A 27,328-nucleotide genomic window follows, 5' to 3' on the forward strand; every position below is an offset into this window, starting at 1 on the left:
TGTCTCTCTCCCTGTCTCTCTCCCTCCCTCTGTCTCCCTCCCTCCCTCTCTCTCTGTCTCTCTGTCTCCCTCCCTCTTCCTCTGTCTCCCACCCTCTCCCTCTGCCTCTCTCCCTCTGTCTCCCTCCCTGTCTCCCTCTGTCTCCCTCCCTCCCTCCCTCCGTCTCCTTCCCTGCCTCCGTCTCCCTCCCCCTCTATCTTCCTCCGTCTCCCTCTGTCGTAAATTGGCTGCGATTGGATTAGCATTAGCGGAATCCATCTGGTATTTAGAGGCTATCTTGTCAATTTTGTGGAATCCATTTGTATTTCTGGCAGCCATTTTGTCTGCCATGTGCTCACCAAGAGCTGTTTCCTTCTTCACTGTTGTTTACCCTTGTGTTCTGTTTAAAGGACTGGTTATACTTAGACTCTGCTACTCTGTGCATGCGCAGAAGAATCTAACTGTCCATACATCTTTTTTTAGCCTGTAGCTGTCAGGTTGTTTCTACCAGAGTCAGCAATTGCTAGCTCCTCCTTTACTGTTGACTGTGCATTTCTGTATGACCATCTATGTATGTAATTCTCCTATGTGTGCTTGTACCGCCCTCTTTTTTGAGCCCCTGTGTGGGTTTAAAAGACCCATGGTTCTTCTACTCTGTGTGCTACTTCACTCAATACCGAAGGGTGCTGTTTGAATGTAGTTCCACCTCATGAGGTTTTATTAAACTTTGTATTTTCTATTCCAGTTTCTGTGCCAACTTCTTCCCAATAGTCTGAGGACTCTGTGCAGAGAAGGGCGAACCCCTTGCACTGGTAGGCCTAGTTGAGGCCTCTTTCAACAAATTGGCGCCCGACGTGGGGCTCATCGGTGACTCGGATGCCCAAAGGATTGGTCGCGACGAAGGATTGGAATCTCGCTCTGGACGCGATCGCTGCCCGATGAGACCCAAGTCTTGGCAACCACGGCGTTTTTCCTTTCTTTCTGATCTGACCATCCAGGTAGTGCCGGTCCTCGACTGAGATCTCTTCTGTGGATTCGCCGTGCAGTGACCATTTGGTCCATTTTAGAACTTGGCAGTTGGAACCTGGATACCAAGTGATTGGTAAGTGTCCTTTGGCGGCGCTTGCTGTTGGTTTTGATGCCTGGGATTGGTAAGGTAGTTTAGTAACACTTACTGTGGCTTCTGGAAATGCGCATTTTGTGTTGGCCAACTTGGTTTGTTATGATATATTTATATATAGGTTGCAATCTATATAGCCAGGTAATGAGGAGAATTTTCTCTATCTGAATTGATTTGAACGGCACATTGTACTAAAGGTACCTTAAGTGCTACTTTGATTATAATACTGCATATTCTGCACTATTTTTGGCATGCCTGTTTTTAGCACACTTCTTAGGATGTGTTGCTTTTGTAGTGGTACCAAGTTGATTTTGGATGAAGCACAACCGGCCCCCCCGGAGGGGACGCCTAATAGGCATATGTATATTAAGTATGGTCTTTCTTCCATAATGTACAGCGCATTATGGAATAAATACACGCGTAAGGATCCTGAGTTGCGTTGGCCTATGTATGGGTCATTTGATTTACGAAAGATTGAGTATGTGGAACAATGTATGTTTAAGCGAAAGACTAGGCAAGATATGTTTGATTGTGTACGAATGTGGGAGAAAGAAGTGCGTGAACGAATGAAGCATGAGCAAGCCTTGATTGAAAAAGAACAGCGAAAGAACATTTATGTGAAAGTATTAGAGGTGAAGAACAAAGAAATAAAAGAGTTAAAAGAGAGAGAAGATAGGGAGCTCAATTTACAGGTAACTGGCCAATACGCTGTTCGGCGGCCCCTTTATCCTATACTTAATAAACCACAAGATGATTCCTTATTATTAGATCATCCTTCACCTCCATATACTGTTCCTTCTGCCCCTCATGAGTCAGATGAGGACTCTAGTTCGGAGGAATATAAGGCACGAGAAACTCGTTCTATGTTGACTGCTGCGCGTTCGTCTCAGCTCTGATCTGCTGCTCGTAAAGCAGTTCATAGTACTGCCCCCGCCTCTGAACTTCTAGATAGTATGAGAGGGTGGTATGAAAGGGAGCAGCTGTATTTTACTGAGGTGTTCGCTGCAGAGGTCCTTGAGCTGTTTAGGAAATATTCTGAGGAGTTAGAGCCTGCCGATATAGCAGATAATTATAAGCAAATGCGTGATGGTCTTTTTGTTTTCTCCCAGGTGGCTGATACAATCAGGCGTTTGGTTAAACTGCGTGTTGATGCAGTCCGTTTGCGAGAGGAGAAAAAGGCTGCAGACGTAGCTGCACAGACATCTCAGACTGGCATGGCACAAGCTTCTACCTCCGGAACAGATAAGACTATGATAGTTCCCGCGAAACCTATGCGGGAGGCTGCGCCTTTGTATGTTCCTCCTAAAGGACAGGGTACAAGTGATGATAAGGCTTCTATCGATGCTAAGGGTTATTTTATTTATAATTGGGTTTACACTCCTTGGAATAGGACGGATGTTTTGGCTCTTAAAACTGCATTGCCTGATCCGCGGAAAAATCCAGACGCTTTTTATGAGGAAGTTGAGGGTGCTATTAGCTCTTGTACTATGACTTTGCCTGATATTGATTTATTTTTCGGATTGATATTACCACCTGATATGTGGAGAACTGTTCGTAAAATTGATGATCGTGCAGCTTTTGGGGCGTTATGGAGAGACTTAGAACAAATGGATGCAGAAAGGGAACCCGCACAGAAGCCATGTCAGTTAATTTTAGATCTTCCCGCAGCTATATTAGTTAAGTTAAAAACGATTATTCCCCCTAAAAAGATAGATTGGACTGTTTTAGCATCTTGTAAGCAAAAGGCAGATGAATCGGTCTCTGATTTCTTTACACGCTTTGAAGAAGCATTTCACGATTTTAGTGGCCAGTCATTGACAGATGACACAGGCAGACATCTGTTTGTCGATAAATATGTCACCAGGAATAGCTAGTCGCCTAAAGGCCAGTGAGAGTTCATGGACTACCTCTTCCCCGGTTTCTCTCTTGACTATGGCTCAGTATTATGAACGCCAGGAATTAGAAGCAAAGGGTAATGAGGATAAAAAGACTAAAGAATTGAAAACGAAGATTATGTTGGCTCAGGCTTATGGTCCGCCTTTTAGAGGTAGTGATAGAGGTGGACGTGGATCTTTTGGTTTGTCTTTCCCTTCTTATACTCGTTCGAATTTGTCTGCTGACCAGTGCGCGTACTGTAAGAAATTTGGGCACTGGGCTTCCGATTGTCCAGCACGGCGTGCTCAGCAGTATACATGTGGTATGGGACAAATGAGAAATCGTCCAGGATATTCAGGGCCTAGAGGAAGTACAGGTGATCGTGCTAGGTTTGATGCTAATATACGTGGGCAGGATGGGTTCAACACTTTTGATAGAGGGAACCAATATCAAATGTCTGACTATGTGCCATCTGATCTTCAAGGTTCTGCTTATGCATAGGATTGCCTAGGATGGGGTAAGGAATCAGTTGAAGTTCCAGTAGATCAAAGGGGTCCCTATGTCACAGCAATCATTTTGGGCTCCACTGATCAGTTTCTGGTTGATACAGGAGCTACTCGTAGCGCCTTGTCCAAACAATTGGTTCCAAGGGCTCTCCTGTCTGGCTTAACCATCACATCGATAGGCTTCGATGGAACCCCCTTCCCTTAGCCCATTGTCGCAACCTCTTGCATTCCATGTGTATAAATGTACTGCTCCATGTCCATTTTTGCTTTCCCCGAATACACCAGATAATATTGTGGGTCTTGATATGCTTAAGTATTTCAGGGCTACGATACGATGTTCTCCAGAAGGTGTACGTGTTATCTTGAATGACAACCATCCTGTGACGGAGAGAGCTTGTCTTGTTAAAGAGGATATTGCATTAGCTTCACTCCCTAGTACTTTGTGGGCTACTTCAGACACTGATGTAGGGCAAATGGTTATTCCTCCAGTACATATTAGTGTCAAGGAGGGCGCTGTACTGCCACGTTTGCCTCAATACAAAATTTCACAGGAAGGGGAAGAAGCACTCATACGTATTGTCCATGATCTCATTGAAGTGGGGGTTGTTGAGGAAGTTCCTTACAATGTTTGTAACAGTCCGATTCTTCCTATTCTGAAAAAAGATACTGACACTAGGGTTTACAGATTCATTATTGATTTACGAGAAGTTAACAAGATTGTAGTACCACAATACCCCGTGGTTTCTGACATAACAACACTTCTTACTTTGGTTCCCACGACAGCGACATTTTCTGTGATAGACTTGAAGAATGCTTTCTTTTCGATCCCTATTCATCCTGATAGCCGATATTTGTTCGGTTTCACTTTGAATAATCGATCATATAGATTCTGTAGAGTTCCTCAAGGCTATACTGAGAGTCCTAGTATTTACAGTCAAGCATTAAAAAGACAACTTGATTCTTTCGTTTTGCCTGAAGGAGTGGCTCTCATACAATATGTTGATGACATCTTGTTGGCAGCCGACACCCCTGAACAGTGTGAAAAATGTACTTTGTCCTTGCTGTCTTTTCTTGCTTCCCATCATCACAAAGTATCACAAAAGAAATTGCAATATTGTAGACCGAAGGTAACCTACTTAGGTCACCTTCTGTCTAAGGAGGGACGTGCACTTACACCAGGTCGCATTCAAGCTATTTTAGAAACACCAGTGCCCTCCACTCAGAAAGATGTCAGTGCATTCATTGGTCTTACTTCTTTTTGTAGGCAATGGATATTAGGATTTTCACACATTGCTAAACCCTTGCTAGCACTTTTGACCAAAGATACTCCAATGCCCCTCCCATGGACAAATGAATGTGAGACTGCTTTCCGACAGTTACGACAAGCCCTTTGTTCAGCACCAGTGTTAGGTACTTCAGATTATACGAAGCCTTTTACATTATATGTACACGAGAAAGATGGATACGCATTGTCAGTTTTAGTGCAGACACACGGTGACAAACAGCGTCCCTGTGCATATTTTTCAGCAGTACTTGATCCTGTTGCTCGTGCGCTACCTGGATGCTTCCGTTCAGTTGCAGCAACAGCTGTGTCAATACGTCAGAGTGAAGGGATAGTTTTGTCACATGAGCTGTTGGTGCTAGTACCTTATGCGGTTGATGCCCTTTTAAATCAGACAAAGACGCAGCATTTAACTAGTGCTCGTCTGACAGGATATGAATTGACATTGTTGGCCCCTCACATTACACTAAAGAGGTGTGCGACACTAAACCCAGCCACTTTGTTGCCTAACCCGGTGACTCAGTCTCAGTCACAGGAATCTCATGATTGTATATTCCTTACTGAGGAACAGACAAAGGGTCGTGTCGATTTGCAAGACACGCCCCTTTCAAGTGTTGATGGGGAACTATGGGTTGATGGGTCCTGTTTGAAGTTACCAGATGGTACAACGTCAGCTGCATATGCAATTACAACACTTCAGACGGTAGTTGAGACAGCTCGTATTCCACAGAAGTCAACTCAGGCAGCTGAGCTAATAGCGTTGACACGAGCGTGTGAACTTAGTACTGATTTATCTGTGAACATTTATACAGACAGCCGCTATGCGTTCGGAGTGGCCCATGATTTTGGGCTACTCTGGAAGGAGAGGGGCTTTCCTACATCCCACGGGGTGCAAATAATGCATGGAGAATTAGTACATAATCTCTTGACTGCTTTAACATACCCGAAGAGAATAGCAATTGTTAAATGTAGCGCACATAAGAAAATAATTGATAAGATAGGACAAGGCAATGCTTTTGCAGACCAAACAGCCCGTGAAACTGCCATGCAGCGAAGCACCACGTCTATGTATATAGTGAAGTCACAGGCTGAACGTTGGCATGATACCAGACAGGAAGTGCTAGATATGCAGAGATCTGCTTCTGCAGAAGAAATTGAGCAATGGTCTAAGGAGGGAAGCAATAATGCTCTCTGTTTCCGAACTGTGGGGCATGCAGTTTATCCACCATCTCTGAGAAATTCTGAGTTAAAGGTACACATGATAGTGAACGCACATGAAACAGGAGCCCAGCTGCGTCCGTTCCTAGCGCGCAGATTTCAGACTCTGCCCCAGATGGGATGGCATTTAACAGCTCCCCTGCACGTATTTCTCACTTTTTCTGACGCTGACAGAGTACACATTTTTGTATGAGCTGTATAAAACGATGCACAAGGGAACTGTTTGGAAGGGATCAAGTGGAAAACGGAACATCTGTAGAGGAACTCTCTTGGTGTAAGCAGCCGCTCAGATGTCCCGTTTCATGTTTGAGCAAAGGCCGTCACCGAAGGGGGCCTAAAGGGCCGGTGCCATAACCGATGCTGAGCCCCTGGACGAAACGTTTTTTTTGCGCCAAGGAGCAGGGAAGCTCCCGCGCCCCCCGCTGTGACCGCCAGAGAGGCACCGCCACCCCCGGCCAATGGGGGCCTAGGCGCGATACAAACCCCCCAATGGGGGGGGGCAAGCACAAGGCGGCCCAGCACCTGGGGGGGATATAAGCACTGCTCCCCCAGGTAAGCTCCCATCTTTTGGGAGTGGGGGAGCAGCACCGGCAAAAATCATTGTTAATTGTGGTTATCCCAAAGAAGACGCGGCGAAGCTCTGTCGTCGAACAGGGTAATTGGGGGCAGGAAGACGACCAGGCGCCGGGCTGCACCAGGAACAAAAGGCGCCGGGCTGCACCAGAGACGAGAAGGCACCACCGGAGAGAATCGCGGTGCCCTCCCCGACTCCACCGAGGGCTGCGGCAAGCAACACCCGACCCCCAGGTACTCCCCCCTCCCAGCAAGGCCAGCAGCGGACACAAGGAATCCGTCGTCCGGGAGCCCACCCCAGCATTCTCGGCGCCAGAGACAACCGGTAACTGACGCAGCTGCGGCCGATCGGGAGTCCACCCTGGCCTCCGCGGTGTCAAAGAAGGCAACTGACGCTGCTGCGGACGACCGGGAACCCACCCTGGCCTCCTCGGAGCAAAAAGAAGACCAGACCGGCGCAGCGGTGGCAGATGACCGGGAGCCCACCCCGGCCACCTGAGCGCCAAAGTAAGGATCGCGGCAGGGGACCGGGGCCTCAGAAAGACGAGACGCCGCATTTACCTCGAGGAGACCGGAGGCTGAACAGAGGCCGTAGTGGGGGTTAAGGCCTGAACTCACCCGGCAAGCAGTAAGCAGTCTCCGGCGGTGGCATCAGGGCTGCTGCACATCCCCTGCCGCTCCTGGCTTTCAGTCGGAGTCGGGAGCGCGTGCCGCCGAGGAGCCGGAGCAGGCGCAAGGGCGAGCCTTAAAGGGACAGGTGCCTCAGCTGCGGCCAAACACAATAAGAAGCTCTAGGTGCAGAGAACAGGTCATCCCCCACTCAGAGAATTATACACAACAAAAGACCTGTTCACCAGGTGATATCAATACTCAAAATCCTAAAACATTTGTTGTCATACATTTAGACAATCTGTTAAGCCAGCGGTTATACCATCTGTACTACTAAGGAACAGATCACCAAAATATAGAGAGGGTTTAAAATCTGTCTGTAAAGAAAGTAACCTGTGTCTCCAATTACCCTTGGTGTAGTGAAAAAGAAGAAGAATTAGAAAAAATGTGAAAAAGGATTGGTGGTGCCTCACGGTAGTAACACCAAGGGGGTAAAGCAGGAAGGTACTCGCCTGCTACCTCAAGATCTCATCATCAGCTACCACCGCTCCAAAGCAAAACGTGTATAGAAAAGTAAGAAAAACCCATAAAGACAAGGTGCTAGGGTGTGTAAACAAAGATTGTCTGTGCACCGACTCGTGCGACAGATTCAACCCCACAATTGAGATTGAGGAGTCAAACTATTGCTCCCCTAGTCCCAATCTAAAACTGAGCTAGATCACACTTGCTAACAATCTTTATTCAATGCTGTGTGTCTGCTCATTAAAAAGCCGGCATGTTTCATTGCCACAGGAGAAAAACCTGACACTGTTACGGTCACGATACAGGAGTGGAAGTGACTGGGAAAGCCAGTGAAAGAGTGATTGAATACACACACACAAGTGCTTGAGGGTAAAGGTATGCCCATGTTGGGCAACGTCCCGGTAATTTTAAAATAGACAAGTTTTGGTGCAGGGTGGAGTGACTGACCCATGCCCTGAAGAAATTGCCGTGGGTTTTTCTCCTGTGGCAACACAAATTAAGGGAGTAGTACATGTAGGAGAAAAGGTTAGTGGTCTTTTATTTCAAAAGATACTGAGACCTACAAATCAGATATATAACAAACTGCTGAATTGGAATTCGGTTCAGTTACTGTATTTGTTACCAGCATACCAAGTTATGTTCGTTTTCATGCTCTATATTTTATTCTTTTGATCCATCATTTGTCTGATTATTGAATATAATAGAAATGCAGGGTTAATTTGGAGACAGCTGTTCAAAACGTTGCATCTACTTAAAAATGATGTCCCTAATGACTGTTCATAATGTTCAAATATGGTCGTATTCTCATAGACAAATTGGCACACATGGTAACTTTATCGTCATAAGTTTAACTTGCAATATATTTCCCAATGGCTTGTTCAATAATGTAGTACAGGTCTGCTAATTAATGTACAGATCGAAAAATGCAAAATTGTGAAAGAAGCGTAGCCAGTTGGTGGAAATGTAAAGCCGCTTTAAAGTTGGTCAGAGAGCTTAAGTGATTTGTGTCCGAAGAGCGTATTTAAACATTTATCAGGAAATGATTATGCAAAAGATGAAAGCAATGAAGGGCTGAATGGATTCCTGCCAGAGCACAGTTTTGGTCACTCTGTAAGTGGAAGTCTGAGCTAATTTATCCGCGCTTGTAATGCGCTCAACAGTTCACTGGTTTTGGCTGCTCCTTAAATTATGTTGTCTGAAGCCTGACTCATTTCATACAGTCAACTAAATGATAATCTAGATTCTGGCTGTTAAATAGTAGTTTCTTTCTGCTGCTTTTACTTTGAGCAGTGGTTTTTAGGTCGAGCCTAGCGGTGTTATATTCCATATAGGTACCCTATATAGGTGCAGGTAACACTGCAACCTTTCACCTATATCCTTCCCTACATTACATACCTAACGGTTCATAGGGACTGACCTTTTACCTAGATACGACACTGCATTCAGAACGCGGGTTTTTCACTAGTTTGAAACTCATACATTATGCACGAGGCTTCTTGGAAGCACAGCAGGACTGACAGCAGGAGGAACATCTCCTGTATAATATCTCTGTATAAGTCAGGCCTGACGTCATCCTTTAGGCCGACACAGTAACACAGCAAGGTAGGACCCCTGGGGAGACCTGTGGGTATATATACATCATGTCTTGCTTAGAAAGACAGAAGAGACCAAGACTTCCAGGCTGACACACTGAGGTTCCTGCATGCAGACACTCCAGCTCGCAGTGATCGAACATCCCTCGCGGGGTGTACAACTTGAGACCAGGGCGGGGTCCCATATTCTCTCCTTTCTCAGGTAATGGGGTTGACTTGATCCTAGAGGGATTCTTGGAATAACACCTACACAGATGCTAGGTACAGCTAGTTGGGGAGGCATTGTAGGAGTACGCATTTATTATCGTATATTTTATGTACTTGTATATATTCATGATTACTATAAAATGGTAGAACTATACCATCCCTTTACTTTCATAATAATGCTAATCATATATCTCTGCTACTGTCTAATGGTTGTTACAGCACATCAATTCTACACTAGAGTAACAACTGTTCAATAAATTCTTATTGAAACGCCCAGACTGTTTATTCTGTGTATCTCTGAGAGAAACTAAGTGAGCACGAGTGACTGAGCGAAAGGTAGTATATTGATTCCACGATCCTGGGGGATTGGGGTTGTCATGTTCAGAAGTTGCCAGAAAATATCCGATAAGAGGAGATTCTTGATTGGCAATGTGAGCTAGCTTATGCAAACAGGCTAACATATCTGGTGGGGGTGCTCAGAACCAGTCTGCAACCAATACCACAGTTTATGTTATCCGAACGCGCAGATCCTGTATAGGATATATAGGAACTGCATGACAGGGGCAGCGCACATGCGCTGCTCGCTCTGCGAGGCATGCAGTAGTAGCGTATACTGTGGAAGCCTCGCCCACTCTCCTCCCATATTTTTCATTGGTTGGTGTCATTGTCCTTGCTAAATGCTGGCTTCCCATTGATAATGAGACTTGTTGGTCCCTCCTTGTTACCGCCCTGTCGCCATTTATTACCTCCCATGAGGACTGGATCTTTTACTTGTGGCGTTTCACGGTCTACTTCATAAGTTGGTAAGCACTATTTTTTTTTTAGCAGCGAGGTCCGCTTTCACTTTAGTGGCCGTGCTTGTTTCTTCAATTAATTTGCTGCGCGGGCCGAAGGGAGCATTTCTACTCACTAATCTAACAAGCATTTCCAATGCAATAGACCTCACATTTACGCAAGTTTGAGCTATTGACATTGCAGATAGCAATGTCTTTTATTTTTGTTTTTAAAACATAAAGAAAAGGCATTGTCATTTACAAAGCCAATAGCTTAAACTCGCGTAAATGCGAAACCTATTGCATTGCAAATGCTTGTTAATTCGGCGTTGTTTCAGAAGCTATTTCTCCCATGTGGCGTACATTTGTTTGGCTCTGTGGCCCAGTAGTTACCTATATTCTAGGCTTCATCTGCTGGCTGGATTCTGCACCAGCCACCTCAAAGCTAACAATATCCTGCACTAAACAAAGAATGTTCCCTCAATGTCCTTTTTGCATGTCCTGATATCATCCATATTGTGTCTCTGAACATTCTCTTGCCAACACCTGTATCTTTCCTGGACAAGGTCCACCTGGACACACGCGTATTCCCCTTGAGCACTTCGACTGCAACCAACCGATTGCTTCAAGCACAGCAGCCCATGTTGCATGTGAAGTGTCTCTAGCACCATAGTGAACAAGTGCCCCAGAAAGACTGAACGGAGATATGAGAGAATTCATAACTGCTTGCATGGACAAACGTACTGAAAGAGCCTCTATAATGTGCTTGAGCACACACATTCTGGACCGAGTGGTTATCTGCTACATAGATACGGACTGAGCACACTTTGGGTTGGCAAAAATATCTTGAGAGCTATCACCTTATTTCTGATCTTTTAGATGTGTTTTCAAACGTAGCCTTATTAATTTTTTTAATAAGGTAATAGCACTGAATGTACATTCAAAAATATTTCAGACTAATGAGCGGTTAAGAATAACCATACATAACCCTACAAGACTGCTGGTTTTCTCTAGCCTAAGACTAAGGAAGGAGGTTCATTGAATTTCGGTGAAATGCATGGTAGTACCCAGGCCACAGGGCCAAGAGAGAACAAACAGGCAACCATTGCCACAATGAATGCCCAAAATGTCGACTTTCCTCCTCCTTAAGCTGTTCAAAGCTCAGACATTGCATGCGTTTGGAGGAATGAGAGTGGGTCTTTCTTTAGTTTATTTGGATGCCTCTGCTTTCAAGTGTCACATTGCTTCTGTGAGAACTTTACAAGCTTCACTATTATTTCCTGTACTTTGCCTTGCTTTTGCACTGAAAGCTGAAACCTTGAACCTTGCTGTCTGTGCCTTCTGTTCATACAGTTGTAGAAGTAGAACCTAGAGTAGATAGGAAAGCCCAAGCAGAGGGATGGGGTAAAGCCCAGTCCAATATATTGAGTCAGTCCAGTACTTGATGCTGAAGAGCTCCACCAATGATTAGGAAAAGGATGGAGGTATATTTTGGACATTCAATGGTGTGTAAACAAGATCTGAGTTTGAAGATGTCATTGGGCCATGACACTTCAAGGTATGCTGAGTATGGGTGAAGGGTGAATAATAGCTTCTAGTTGGTTAAGTACTACTTCTAGGTCCTACCAACATGATCTTTAATGGGAGGTATAAGTGGCAGTGAAAGGTGGGGCTCTGGAGAAGTCAATCTGAAAAAAATACTTTTGCCTAGGGAAGTAAGTTGTGGAGGACTTTAGGGTGTCTATGTTCTGCTTGTGTGTAAGTGGACAATCCTAAGTAGTACCTGCTGGTCAAGCAGCAGAAGGCGGCATGGGTCATTATTGGCAGCAATCATTAGAGCATCACCCACCCTCTGCATCACAGGTGAAGCCCGGACTCATCTGAGAAGGTTTTCGATGGAACATCACCAGCTGTCGGCACCCAACTATATCAGATCTATCAAGTAGCCTCCATAAGTTGCAGTCTGTGATGTGTCAAAATGCCATGCAACATGCTGTGTAGTCTTTGTACAATTTGCAGGACATGTAGGATCTCACTGGCACAATATTTACAGTGTGGGCTTTGTGTGCACCTTTACACAGTGGCAATGGCGATATTCAGTGAGAGGAGAAAGAAAATGGTCTCGACACATCGGACAGAATATATTATGAAGGAAGAACACAACACTAAACTTGGATCTTTTGAAAAAACAGATAACCTCCTTCCCTGCAATTTTCTTCTCTGCCCCCTTGCCACTACCATTACATTGCAGGATATAGGTGTCTCACATAATCTGCAACTAATTCAAGTTAGAGTTAACAGACATCCAAATATGAGGATTGAGTGCCGAGATGTTCACGAGTGACTTTGTAAAGATCTGGAAAGCTGTCCTATGTCCCACGGTCACTCGGGACGGGGTAGGCCGCTGAAATTCGGTACTAGACCTGCTAGGGACTTGGACAACAAGTGGTCCAAAGCACAACTTTGTTGGATGTAGTTTAGTGCTTGCACTCGAAATCAGTGCACGTTTCCCTGGTATTGCTGTTCCTCGTCACTGGTGGGGTCCAGATGCCACAGCTTCGCTGGGGACTCAAAATGGCCATCGAGAGGTCAGGAAATCTGCTTCAGGGGACGCAGGGACTTCGGACTCCGGCGGGAGCGGTAAAGTTTGCAACCGTTGTAGAGAGTTTTGGTGCCTGCCAAGCAGGGGAGTCACTCCTTGACTCCAAGGGAGATTCTTCAGTCTTCCAGAGATAGTGGAACATCGAAGGGCCAGGATTCTTCTTAGTTGAGCGTCGTCCAGGTGTAATCTAAATTGCATTGGCAATGTGTGGTATCTTATAGTGAAAAGATGGGAGGGACTAGCTCTATGACCACTCCTCTAGGAGGGTCAGGGTAGTGGGTGGTTCCACCCACTTCCCTTTGTCCAGTTTCGCGCCAGAGCAGGGGCAGGTAGCCCCTGAACCGGTTTGAGCTGGCATATGCACGGAGGAGCCTACTGCTCCCCCAGTGCAGGACTTCAAAGCACTCTAAGAGTGCACCCACCCAGCTCCAATACACTAAATCCTGTTTGGGAGGTGGTGACACCTCCCTGTGACAGGAAACCCTTTGTTGGGCTCCCTCCACTGCGAGTTTCGGTCAGCAGCAGGAGGGCAGCCCGGTGTCTGTGCTGGTGGCATCCATTTTGTGATGCCAGGCCTCTGAAAGATTTCTACCGTGTAGTACAGTGGGTACATGTCGTCCCCTCTAGAAGGGTGGGATCCTACTCCCACACCAGTTACTGGTGTGGGGGTAGGATTCCAAGTTGTTTGACACCAAACACGACATGTTTTGATGCAGTCATTCCAAAGTTAGCATTTACCGCTAGGTTATAATGCACTTAAGAGTATATGGTTTAACCGCATCCACAAACAGCAGCAGAGAATAGACTCTGCCAGCTGCAGAGGGGTCCTGCTCAGGCAGAAGCACCCTCTCACATAGTAAACCAAGCACCCTGCCCTTGGGATTGATAGGGCCTGCTAGAGGGGTGACTGATAGGTTTATATGTGTGTGTATGGTGAGATATAGGAACCTATACCTCAGTGAGGAGTGCTAACACTACCTCACACAGGCTGCAGTAGCAGGCCTGTGGTGTCAGATTGTGAATGCTTCCCAGGGGCGGCATAATACATGCTGCAGCCCCTGGTAGGCCTGTGAAGTACCAATGCCCTAGGTACCTAAGGTACCATATACTAGGGGCTCATAAGGCACCACAGTATCCAATCACTAGTGCATCTAATATGCACACCAATCATTTAAGGGAGTAAGCAGATAGGCTGGGGTCCTGGATAGCAGGATCCCAGCCAGACTAGTCAAAAACCTTTCAAACACCAGGAAAAAAGTGGGGGCAACCATATAGTCAGATTCCACCTTCCTACACGGGGTCTTTGGAGAGGGAGAGGATCAGCTGGGTGTCGTCGGCGTATGAGACGATGTTGAGGTTGTGCGATTGGACGATGTTGGCGAGCGGTGCCATGTAGACGTTAAAGAGGGTAGGTCTGAGGGATGATCCTTGGGGTACGCCGCAGGTGATCTTGGTGGCCTCGGATCGGAATGGCGGGAGGCGGACTCTCTGGGTTCTGTGGGTGAGGAAGGAGGTGATCCAGTCCAGGGCTTTGTCGTGGATCCCTGCGTTGTGGAGGCGTGTCCGTAGGGTGTGGTGGCAGACGGTGTCAAAGGCGGCCGAGAGGTCCAGGAGGATGAGGGCTCATCGGCTTGGTACCCCAGCACCTTTACTTCCCCCACACTGTGCAGGAACAGCTGGAGACCAAGCAAGGCTTTTACGCCATAGCAGGCGTCCCGCACGTGTTTGGGGCAATTGACTGCACACATGTCCTACTTGTGCCCCCTGCCAACACTGCACACAATTACCGCAACAGAAAGCACACGCATTCCATCAATGTGCAGGCAATAGTGGACCACCGAGGACTCTTCACCAATGTCGTCGCCAACTACTCAGGCAGTGTGCATGAATTCTTCATCTTCCGACAGTCCATCATCAACCAGCGCTTTGAGGCTGCCACCTATGGGAATGCATTGCTCGTTGGTAAGTACCAAATGAACACACCACACACCTCAACTCCACAATCATGCAACTCACTACTCCCGGAATGCACATGTTACAAACTCACATACAACATGCCAAACAACTTGCCCACCTACCAGACATGACAGCACAACTTACTGTGGTAACCTTGGTTAGCCATGTACACAAGCCATCAACGGCATTGCCCCACAATAGCAGAATGTGGGGTGAGGTGGGAACTAGGCATGTGCGAAGGAGGCAAGTGACACACGAATGAGAATGTACACAATGCCAAGTGTGGCGTGGATGTGCTGGCCAGACTGCAGTATGCAGACCACAGACATGCCCATGTCGACATATACTGCTGGTGTTTGGAGTGTAGTGAACAGTGGATGCAACCATGTTACCCCAGGCAGTGGGGAAGATCAAGGAAATGTAGCTTGTTATGTCCCCCTGTAAGCGTGAGCGGAGTGGGCTGGCCCGGCGTACGCCAGGCCAGCGTAGGGGTGTGAATAAAAAGCACGTTGCTCTGGGCGTGGTTCTCTTCCGGAATGGCCAACGTGTCTGCCAGGGCGGCGCCTCCCAGCCCGCCACGAGGCCGAGGCTGACGCCGTGATCATGTGCACCTGCTGCACCCCAGGCCGCAGGTCCCCAGACCCGTCTTGGCCACCCCTGCGCAACCAGGCCACACCGCTCACCTGCCGACACCGGCGTGTGTCAAAGAGGGCCCACCACGTGTCTGCAAGCTCCAAGCCCAAGGCCCGCAACCTTGCCAGCCTCCTCAGACCATCACGGCCTCCACAACACAGGCACCCAGCACTCTTTTCTCGTTGACGTACTCCACCGGCCTACACTGTGGTCAAGTAGGTCACACATCTGGAACTGAGTCTTGATTTCTTCATGGCAGAGTTTATATCATTGTACAGGCCTCATAGCAGACTGCATCCCCTTCCAGCTCTGGTGCCACTAACTCTGTGTCCCTACATTCATGGACACTCTCTGGTTGAACTTTGGTGGTGTCTGAGTATCTGGCCTGGGGGTTGTCTTCATCATCATGTAGCTGATACTGACTTGGTGTTAAGAATGAGTCTGTAGCATTCATCTCCTCCATATTGTCTGTTTCTGCTTGGTTCTGCCCTGTGCATCATGCCCTGGAAGAACACCTTCCACTGTCCCCCGAAACACTCCGCGACATTCACCTTGGACATCGACGAGGACCCACTCAGCTCTCGTGGCCCTACCTCAGTGCACCGCAAGTCACTGTCCCGTGGCGGTGTGCTTGTGCCAGCCACAGTGCATCCAGGGCCACTAACTCTGTGCAGCTCAAGTCATGGACCCTGTCTGATTGAATATTGGATGGCCTCTGGGTCGATGGCTTGGGGTCATCAACGCCATGTGCCTGTGGCCCTGCGCTGACTGCTGCCTCCGGCCTCAACTGCGGTCCACCAGGGTACACACATCAAATCGAGTCCTGACCTGCCCAGACGACGCATCATTGCAGGATGCACACGCCGCCAGGGCCACCTCCAACCAACAACTGGCAGAGTCGAAAGTGTCTTACAGCCAGACTATCAGAGTTGCTCACACCTGTTGTGTATGCCATCATCAACTTGATACCCTGCTCAGCTCTTCACATGCCACTAACTCAGTGCACCACAACTCATGGACCCTTTCTGATTGAGTTTTGTGCTGTGGACAGCTCACGCAGCAATGTCTCCTCAGGCAGTGGGGAAGACCTGGGACGATGATGAGGAAGATGATGCAGGTGTAACACACCCCACTGCAGTTGCAGCAGGAATATCCGGAAGGGACACAATCCTAGACAATTTCTTCACATGAGCACGCACAGCTCTGGTGCCCCAACCTCAGTGCACTGCAACTCACGGACCCTTCTGCTTGCATATTGGGTGACCTATGTACTTGTTCCGGCTACCACCATGATGCTTCGCAGTGGTTTGTGTTATGTTGGTGTTTTCTGTGTCCGCTTTAATAGTGATCACTGTTCAAGTGACCCTGGCAATAAAAGGGGCCGGGCGCACGTGCCCGTAGCCAGTTCCACAAATGATCTAAGTGTGTCCGTGTGGTCATTATGTATGCATGAGGGCCCCAGGCCCTACCACATAACATTGTGCTGTGTACAGAGGACACAACCATGTCACCTCAGGCCGAGGGGTAGATCTGGGACATGTAGCTGCATCGTACCCCCCTGTAAGCGTAAGCGGAGTGGACTGGCATATGACAGTCCAGCGTAGAGGTGTGGTTAATCAACCGTAGTTAAGTTTTGGCCTTGCCAAGGAAGTAACTAATGCGTGTGTCTCTGTTGTAGTGTCGGCGCCACCCGTCCCGCAATGGCCAATGTTGCAATGTAGCATGCCCCCAGAGTGCGGGCTCGGACGAAGGTGTAAATGAGGGAGCGCAGGCCTGCTCGGGGTCAGGCATCATACATGCCAACTGCTGTGTTTGTCGCTATTACCGCAGCATAAGCCAAAGGTCTACCAACAACCGCATCGCGAGTTCAGCCAGCCATGAACTCTACATCTGTGTCCGCCCTTTCCTTACCATAGGCCTACACACACCTGGCCGCCCACTTTCAACGCACAACATCACAGTGTCGTTGTCAGGCTTGTGGACATGCGCAGACAGGCAGGGCAATGATGTGCCGTAGGAGTGCAAGTGATGCAACCGCGCTGCGCACACTAGTAAATAGGCTCGGGGGGAGGGAGGAGCAGCAGTGAGGCCATGTAATACACATTGATGCCGCTCATTTGCTACAAGCAGTACATGTCAAACAGGAATCATTTAATTACACATATCACACACCAATGAACCAGTGAGCCTGCCAACACATGCAGAACCAACTATTGACTCATGTCTCTCTGCACTGTCACAGATGATCAAGGATATGCACTCTGCCCTTGGATGATGACATCCCTCCGAGCCCCGAACACACAGGCCCAGAGAAAGTACAATGCGGCCCACAAATGCACTAGGGGCGTCGTGGAACGCACATTTGGCGTGTTGAAGTCACGTTTCAGGTGCCTGGACATCACAGGTGGAAGGCTCCTGTACAGCCCAGACATTGTGTGCAAGATGATCGTTGCATGTTGTGTGTTGCACAACATATGTGTATGCACCAGTGCCCCATGGATACAAGTGCCAGATGCACCGGACGATGATGAGGAAGATGAGGCAGGTGGACAACACCCCACTGCAGCTGCAGCAGGAATAGCCCGTAGGAACACCATCATTGACAATTTCTTCACATGAGCACGTCACATTGTCACAGTCCTTAGCAATCATGGGACAGTCCAAAATGACCACAGGCACAGCATGTGCAAATAAATTCATTCCAATGCACATTCCCTAAGTGCATGTCACTCCTCTGTTTAGGTACATCACTCAGACAAGTGTAAGTGCAAAATGTAGTGCTAACAGTCTCATAATTTGAAAATAGATGGTGGGTGTGTCACCTCTGTACAGAGAGGCTGTTTGGGGTGTCACGTTTTCGAAATGTCATTTCTCTGTGTCAAAAATAATACGGAATCCCACTCATCGGCGTTTCACATGTGTCCCAAATCATTACACATAGGCTGTCATTTGTGACCTACAGTTGACAACAGACCTTCTTTTGGGGTCAGATATGTACCACCATGATGCAGGGATGCACCCTGTGACTCAAGTCCCACACCATGAGCAACATGGACTTAAGGGGGAATCACTGCCCCTATATTCATCCAGGCTTTCATACTTGATTAATCATAGACGTGACACATCTGTGTGTATTAGTATGTATTATTCACGTTCAGTGGAGTGTTGAAGCTGTCTTAGTACTGGGCCATGCAGACAACACTTTACAATGTTGCCCCGTGGAGGGCCAGCTAGAGTACTTTGGGATTGAAAAGTTACTCGGAAGGGGAAGAGTCCAGTCCACAGGCTGATTGCTGTGTCATTGTTAAGCAAACAAAATATGGCAGTCCATTTCAAGATCCAAGGTTAGTGTCGCAGAGTGTATCAGGGACGATGGAAGGTGTACTGCCAGGGCATGATGCAGAGGGCAGAAACAAGCAGAAACAAGCCATATGGCAGAGATGAGTGCTACTGCTTCCTTCTTACCACTAAGGCAGATTCATCCACATCTTCGTCCTCTGACGTTTCATGTGCCTCACATGTGGGTGGTGGTGTTTGGTCTGCAGCAGTGTGTGACACTGACACATCAGGGGCCGGAGATGTGGATGTACAAGTAGCAGCAGCATTCATCTGCACACTGTCTTGTGGCATCACTCCCATGATGAGGATCTGCAGGGCATGGAAGATCCCATCTACAGCTTTCTTGTGTGCAGCCATGGTAGCCATTCTTTGCGCCTGCATCCGCTCCATGCTCTCCATGACCCTCCTTATGTTTCCCAAATTACAGATGACATCGCTGTAGCCACACTGACAGTTGTTGTTGTCTCCGAGTCATGACTCCAGCGACACCAGTCATGGATTTTTGGAGGGCATGGGGTGGACTGTGGGTGTCCGTTAGGGAGTGTAAGTGGTCCCTGATGGGACTTAGAAACCCACGCATGTCATCTGGTTTGGCTGCCATGAGGCCGAACCCCACCCACACCTGTTCAGCCAGCTCCTTCTGGCGATCTAACACTCGGCGTTGGAATGCCATGTGTTCTTAGGTGAGGTGCTGGGAGCCAGACGTGGTGGTGGGTGCTTCCTGCTGTGTGGTCTGTGCAGGGGGTGGGCTCACCTCGATGGTGCTGGGCTGCCCTGCTACTAGTGGTGGGGTTTGGAGGTTGTCCATGAACCGTTGGAGTTCATCGTAGTCGTTGTCCTGGGGGTCGTCTCCATCATCACTGACGTGATGTAGGGTCTCCTCTGCAGGAGGTGTTGATTGTCTCTCCGCAATGTAAAGGGAAGATGCAGTTTCACAGTGTGTTCCATGTATGTTTACGCATTGGCGAAGTTTACATACGGACTGCATGAAAATGTACATTGTGGCTGTTTGTGAAGAGATGCCTTTTTGATGCGGGACAGTGGACATTTGTACTACATCACGGATGTGAGGTTGTACTCGTACATTGTCATCTCACAGTTTTTTTCTCTGCTTTTCTGGTGCATTTTCCCGCATGACGCGTGGGAATTCCAGGGCTGTTGCTGGTTATCGCTGAATTTTGTATCGCGGTTTCGGACATTGCTGTTTTTTTCATATTCGTGTTTTGCATTTTTTAGTTGTCGCGTTAATTTTACCACGGTCATTTGACATGTTATCGTGAGACTATCGCATGGTACCACCATGTTGAGAATACCACGTTGACATGGCGTTATTTTCCTGCAATAGACTGCGATGTTGAAAGTTGCGTTAAGCTAATTTTGTGATATAAGTATCACATGTTCTTGTGAATATCCTCCTTTGTGTCAAAATGAATGAATGCATCCTGCCTCCCCGATACCGGTATCATTAGCACAAATAACTGACTACAAGTTAAATTACGCAATGTGAAGAGAAAGCATAAAAAGTTCACACATTTTTATCTCGTTTTACATATGTCGAAACCCCCTCCAATTACGCCGAAGGGAAGCTTACTTTCGCTTTCACGTTGTACATACAAGCCTGGGTAAAAGGAAGTGATTTAAAGACAGTACGATTCCTTAAGCGTATGGTTTTTACTTTTGAAACAAAGGTTGTTTTTCCATTATAAATATGTGTACAGACATGGGTCTATAGCCTACCCCCTCGCACAATTTAGGCAGCAAAATGAAATTACCTCAAAGTGTCTCAGAAGAGTTTATGGGGTGCACTTCTGCTGCTGGCCCTGATCTCAACCAGAAATGGTAAGTACTTACCTGAGAGTCACTGCTCTTCAATGCTATCTGGACTCTCAGGATAACAAATGTAATATTCTATTATTCTGAGGATAAATAACAGAACTGTCCTAATGTATGTGAACCATGTACATTGGACATGCCATAGCAGTGCTAGTGAAGAAAAATAACAGCTGTTGGCCCATGAATAAAACAGTGAAGGTATTTGAAGCCTGAGATATAGAAAGAGGTCCTCATTTCTGAGGTTTTGCCATAGGGCAGAGCCTTACGGCAAAAGAATGCGCCGTATCTATCAGATACGGCGCATTCCTGTCCTTTTCCTCTGTGCCGGCGCACAATGGGCTGCAGTGCGCCAACGCCGGCCCCTTTGCATCATGGTGCAAGGGTGTCTGCATAACGGGGATGATTATTTTTGTGCAGGAAGGTTTCCCTTCAACAATCAAAAGGCGTTTTCCTCTATGTGTGTGCAGAATGCAGCACACATAGAAAAAAGAAAACCAAGGAGAAATAAAGATATTTCTACTCATTGTGCCTCCCTTACACCTCCCCTGGGGAGGCGTAAGTTTTTGGTGCTGTCTCAGATTCGCGATTTCTCATAAATCTCGGGCAGTGGCAAAAAGCAATGTATGTTGCTGGGAACCTGGCCAGCAACACCCATTGCACACCCCTTTAACGCTGAAAACTGCGTTAAAGGGGACAATATTTAGAAGGCAGCATTAAGCCAAGAAAGTGGCTTATTGATAACTCCTAAGGGCCTCCTTTACAAGGAATACCGGTACCGCAAGCCATTTGGCTCCATCACGCTGGGTTAATTCCGAAGCACAGGGATGCATAGTCTACAACGATATGACAGATCCCTTTGCTCTCACCTGCGCTGGCGCACAATTTGCTGCTATGTGCTGGCTCAGACACCTTGCACCAATGTGCAAGGGTGTCTGCGTTGAGTGGAATGATTGTTTATGTGCAGGAAGGTGTCCCTTCCTGCCCATAAACAATCTGAAATGACATTCTAAAACTTCTATGTGTGCTGCTTAATGCAGCACACATAGAAGTTGAAAAACATCATATTTTTCAATGATTGTTTATGTGCAGGAAGGGATACCTTCCTGCACAACAATCACAAGAGGTGACTTCATCATTCTTTATGAGCTGCAGAATGCAATACGCATAAAAAGAGTAAAGGAAGAGGAGAAATTAAACATTTCTCCTCGTTTTTCCTCCCTGGAGAGGCGTAGCATTCTGATGCATTTCCAAGTTTACGATTTCTCGTAAATCTGAAAATGTGGCAGAAGCCATGGGTGTTGCATGGGAACACCCACAGCAACACCGATGGCCCGCCCCTTTCACGCAAAGTGTTGCGTGTGAAGGGGCCATCTTTTCAAGGACATAAAAAGCTGCGCAGGGTGCATATGGGGCAGCAGGTTACGCTGTCGGTGCGTCACAAAAGTGCCGAGTTGCTGCTGCCTTTAATGTGGTGGCACTGGGGGTGGTTCCAACATAGGGTATTTGCTCACATCATATACCAGGGAAGCTGAGCCCATTATGGTCAACATCTGGTGATGTTTAATCAATGCTCCGAATGATATTGACACTGTCTCGCCCTTAAAGTTCATTAGCAGATGGAGGAATTGGCCCGCATATAACATAAAGCATTTGTGGAATGAAGTGCAGGAACAGGGTACTTAGGACAAGCTGTGCAGCCATTGGCATCAGCAGGTATCACAATGCCAGCTCTTGACTCAGACTGGCTTTGTTCACAAAGCACAGCCAGCTCCTTCTGAGGAAAAAAAAATCACATTGAAATGTTTACTTTAAAAAACTAAATTCAGGCTCCAATACTTCCCTCCAGTTTAGTATTTGCAAAAACTTTGCAGAGCCAAACAAACTGGCAACTGACCCCACGGTCAGCGTGTGTTATGTTTTTTTTTCAGGTTCCCTAACTTTAGTCGTTTAATTCACTTTTATGTGAAGTAGCCAATTATTTTTTAACAATCTCCAATAAAAAGAAATAGAAAACCACAAATGCAAAAGAACATAAAATGAAAATAACATTAATCATAATAGAAGGGTAACATGATTTTACTATCCTCAAAGCATTCCCTAATAATTGCAATGCCTCTTTTAGTGGCATCTACCTGCACTTTTAACACTTCTGACCCCCAAATGTGTGCCCACCACTCTCCATACTATTCTCACTAACAGCGCATACTCCATCACTCACACCCACATGCCTACGCGGTTCAATGCCTGAGTGTAGTCCCTCTACTGCTGTCTGGTGCGCCTTTCCTTCTCCCCGGCACCACCCTTGTATTGTTTTCACCATACCGCTCTTCCTCCTTATGGTTATTGCTGCTTCCTCCCCCTACCATTTTTTTAAACATATTACACAGCAGTCCGGATTGCTGTGCAACATGGCTTAAAAAAACTGCTAGAATGCAAACAGTGCTGGCCGTTCATAGTGATTTTTTTCTTAACTTTAAGCCATGTTGCACGACAGCCTGCGCTTTTTTGCAGCAGGTCTTAAAAACGTTGACAAAGTCAATAGATCTCACATGGGCAAATAGGCACATTTAATATAAATTTTAAGCACGGTAATAGATATGTATTTGTCTGGAAGCAAAGAACTGTAGAAAAATATTGCTGTAGGTTACCAGGACAGGTAACAGTTGGACTGTCAAAACAGACTCAAAAATCCATGTAGGTTAATGCCCTGAGCTCTGGCAAATAATACTTAAATTCAGTCTGACACCAACATTCTACATAGATCCACTCCATTAAAAAATCAGTCTCTACATGTTTATTAATTTTGGATTTATTCTTCAGTTTTATATAACGATATAACGTAAACCAGATCCACTTGGGCTGCACAGCACATAGTCGGTGAACACAGGGTTGGTATGGCATTGTATTTGGTTATAAACCACTAACTATTAATATTGGCACAGGAGCTATTTATATTTACACCACTTACTGCACAATATATTGCCTTTCTCGAACTACAAATCATAACACTGTTATGGACTGTCTTTAACTTATATTGCACAACTGCTCACCAAGCAAAAACTTACAAAAAATATGTTATTAATCACATAGGCGAAACCTATTGCACTTGCCAATGCTTGTTCAAACTGGGCGCCGCGGTTTCTTGTTTTCCCGACCTCTTAATTTTTCAGCTCAGTCACCATTAAATTAAGGAGCGCAAGTAATACGGAAACACTTCATGTTATTTTATTTTGTTCACAAGGGTACTGCATGTACAGCTCTTTTAACTCCTGTTCGAGTCGGTCTCCGAATGATGTCCTTTACTGAGATTACACCCTAGTTTCTTCAATTTTTCTTCAGATCCTGTATGCTGTGGTATTTTACATTTAGCTTTGTTTCTCTTTCCATGGCCACAGCTCCATCTAGTGGCTTTTTTAAAAGCAGTTGCTTTGTGATTCAGCTATACAGTTAAAATGCATTATTTTCGATACACATCTTCTAATTGTAATACTCCTATTTTACACTTCACAACTCTGAATATAAATATATAAGAGACAGGATTGCTTTAGAAAGAACACACACTACTTTCAACATCTACATGGCCCCGCTCGCCCACGTCGCCAGACTGCACGACCTCAACATCATCTCCTACGCCAACGACACACAGCTGATCCTCTCCCTCACCAAGGACCCCCTCACTTCCAAAACCAGCACCGACACCCACCGACCACGCACGCAACCTGGGGTTCATCCTCGACTCAACACTCTCCATGACCAAGCAAGTCAACGCTGTCTCATTCTCCTTCTTCAACGCAGGGGCGTAACAAACGCCCCCGCAGCCCCCGCGGTGCGGGGGGGCCCCCAGTCTTCGGTAGGTGAAGGGGGCCCCCTCAGCTCTGTGAGTGAAAATGCTTTGCTCTAAAAAGCAGGTGCAGTCTGCAGCCTGCTCTGCGCTCCTCCCGTAGACCCAGGGCAGGACTGAAGAGAAACAAAGTAACAAGTTACATTGTTTCTCTTCAGTCAGAGCCCGGCCGGAAAAAGGATGGGGCCCTGCACTCTTCAGAAACACCGGGGCTTTCAGGGAGAGAGGTTAGACTTGTAAAGAGCAGGACAGATCACATTCTGCAGCGTTGTCGGTAAGTCTAGCAGTTTTAATTGTGAAGTTTTAATTGTGTGCTCCTTCAAAAACATGCTATGTTGTGGGTTGAGAACAAATGCCTAATATGTTTTAAAATGCAGCATTTACATTTCTACAGATAGGTTATCTGGGACTTTAATTAGTCCCAGCTGTAAATATCCTCCTGTCGCTGACCCTTTTCTTTGTCTCACACCACTAACAAGTGCAGGATATGTTACCTCCTGCCAGGCCCGGTTCTAGAGGGTGGGGTGGGCCGGGTGGGCCAGGCCCACCCAAACATGAGCCATGGCCCTCCCAGTGAATCTGCCACCGATGTACAACTACAATAAAAACTGTGCAGATAACTGGTGATTTACGATCCTGCTGCAGAGTAACCATTTGTCTATTGGTAGTTTTTAAATGCTGATAAACTGAATTTTATGGGAATAGCTCAGTGGGTTACTACCTCTGTCACAGATATCCTTGTGTTACTTGCAGTTCAGAAGTTACTATCCTAACATAGGACAGTGACCTATGAACTGTCTTTAAAGAGCTGCATACAAACTTCGCTTTTTTGTATTGTGATATAGTTAGAACTTCTCCATTCCTTCATTATTCTAATGTTGCCAAAAAGAGTTTGTTTGGGAAGTTATTACATTTTTATCAGTAAAGCCAACCCCCAACCACTGGAGTACTCTTTAAATCCTGAGTTTGTGCTTCCCCAGTCCAAACCCTCGTAAAATATATTGCCCACTAGTATGGATGACGTGATTTCTACACCTTGTAATCCTCATTGGCTTATGTGACATTCCCCATAGACTGATTTATTGTCTCTGTATAATGCGTGCTGTTATGTAAAGTACTGTGACACCCTACACTCATATGAGTAGCGCTGTACAACAAATGGAATGGATATGAGGGGCAACGGAGAGATGAGGGGCACAAGTGGAGGGTGGCAGTGAGGGAATCCGAGGAAGAGGTCATGGGGTGGGGAGCTACGGAGAGATGAGGGGCGCTGGTGGAGGGTGGCAGTGAGGGAGTCAGAGGAGGAGGTCACGGGGTGGGGGGAACTACAGAGAGATGAGGGGCCTTAGTGGAGAGTGGCAGTGAGGGAAGCCGAGGAGGAGGTCCTGGAGTGGGGGTGGAGCTGCGGAAAGATGAGGGGCACTAGTGGAGGGTGGCAGTGAGGGAAAACGAGGAAGAGGTAATGGGGTGGGGAGCTACAGTGAGATGAGGAGCACTGGTGGAGGGTGGCAGTGAGGGAGTCAGAGGAGGTGGTCACGGGGTGGGGGGAACAGCAGAGAGATGAGGGGCACTAGTGGAGGGTGGCAGTGAGGGAATCCGAGGAGGAGGTCACAGGGTGGAGGGGAACTACAGAGAGATGAGGGGTACTGGTGGAGGGCGGCAGTGAAGAAATCTGAGGAGGAGGTCATGGGGTGGGGGGGAACTACAGAGAGATGAGGGGCGCTGGTGGAGGGAGCAGTGAGGGAATCTGAGGAGGAGGTCATGGGGTGGGGGGCTATGTAGAAATGAGGGGCACTAGTGGAGGTTGGCAGTGAGGGAAGCGGAGGAGGAGGCCATGAGGTGGGGGAACTACAGAGACCTGAGGGGCACTAGTGGGGGGTGGCAGTGAGGGAATCCAAAGAGGAGGTCACGGGTGGGGGGATCTACGGAGAGATGAGGGGTGCTGGTGGAGGGTGGCAGTGAAGGAATCTGAGGAGGAGGTTATGGGGGTGGGGGGAATTATGGAGAAATGAGGGGCACTGGTGGAGGGTGGCAGTGAGGGAATCTGAGGAGGAGGTCAGGGGTGGGGGGGAACTACAGAGAGATGAGGGGCGCTGGTTGAGGGAGCAGTGAGGGAATCTGAGGAGCAGGTCATGGGGTGGGGGGGGCTACAGAGAAATGAGAGGCACTAGTGAAGGATGGCAGCGAGGGAAGCCGAGGAGGAGGTCAGGGGTGGGGGGGAACTATAGAGAGATGAGGGGCACTAGTGGAGGGTGGCAGGGAATCTGAGGAGGAGGTCATGGGGTGGGGGGAAATACGAAGCTATGAGGGGCGCTGGTGGAGGGTGGCAGTGAGGGAATCTGAGGAGGAGGTCATGGGGTGTGGGGGAGCTACAGAAAGATGGGGGACACTGGTGGAGGGTGGTAGTTAGGGAGTCTGAGGTGGAGGCCATGAGGGGGAGTGGCTATGGCGAGATGAAGGGTACTGTTGGAGGGTGGTAGTTAAGCTATCTACAGAGAAAGAGGTCAAAAAAGAGGTCAAAAAGACGTTTGCACCAGCAATAAAGCCGGCCCTGTCATGGCCTTTCTGTTTTCATTTATTTAATTAACAGTCAGGTGATTAGGACAACTGTGGAGCATACTTTATCATGCATGCTAATTATTTTTACTGCTATATTCAATGTTTCAAGTTTGAAGGTGATTTTACTATTGTTTTTTACTGGGAATAGTGAAAGTGGAACTGAATGGTGGCTGATATGGGGCTAGGGCCCAAGGTCAGGTGTGAGATAAGGTGTGATGGAGAAGGGTGGTAGAAAAGTGGATAATCAAGCCTGTAAGAGAGTGCGCTGCAGAGTCAGAGGTCAGGTGGAGGTAGTAATGAAGAGGGTTT

The sequence above is a fragment of the Triturus cristatus genome, chromosome 1_1, assembly GCF_964204655.1.
Source record: "Triturus cristatus chromosome 1_1, aTriCri1.1, whole genome shotgun sequence".
Lineage (NCBI taxonomy): Eukaryota > Metazoa > Chordata > Amphibia > Caudata > Salamandridae > Triturus > Triturus cristatus.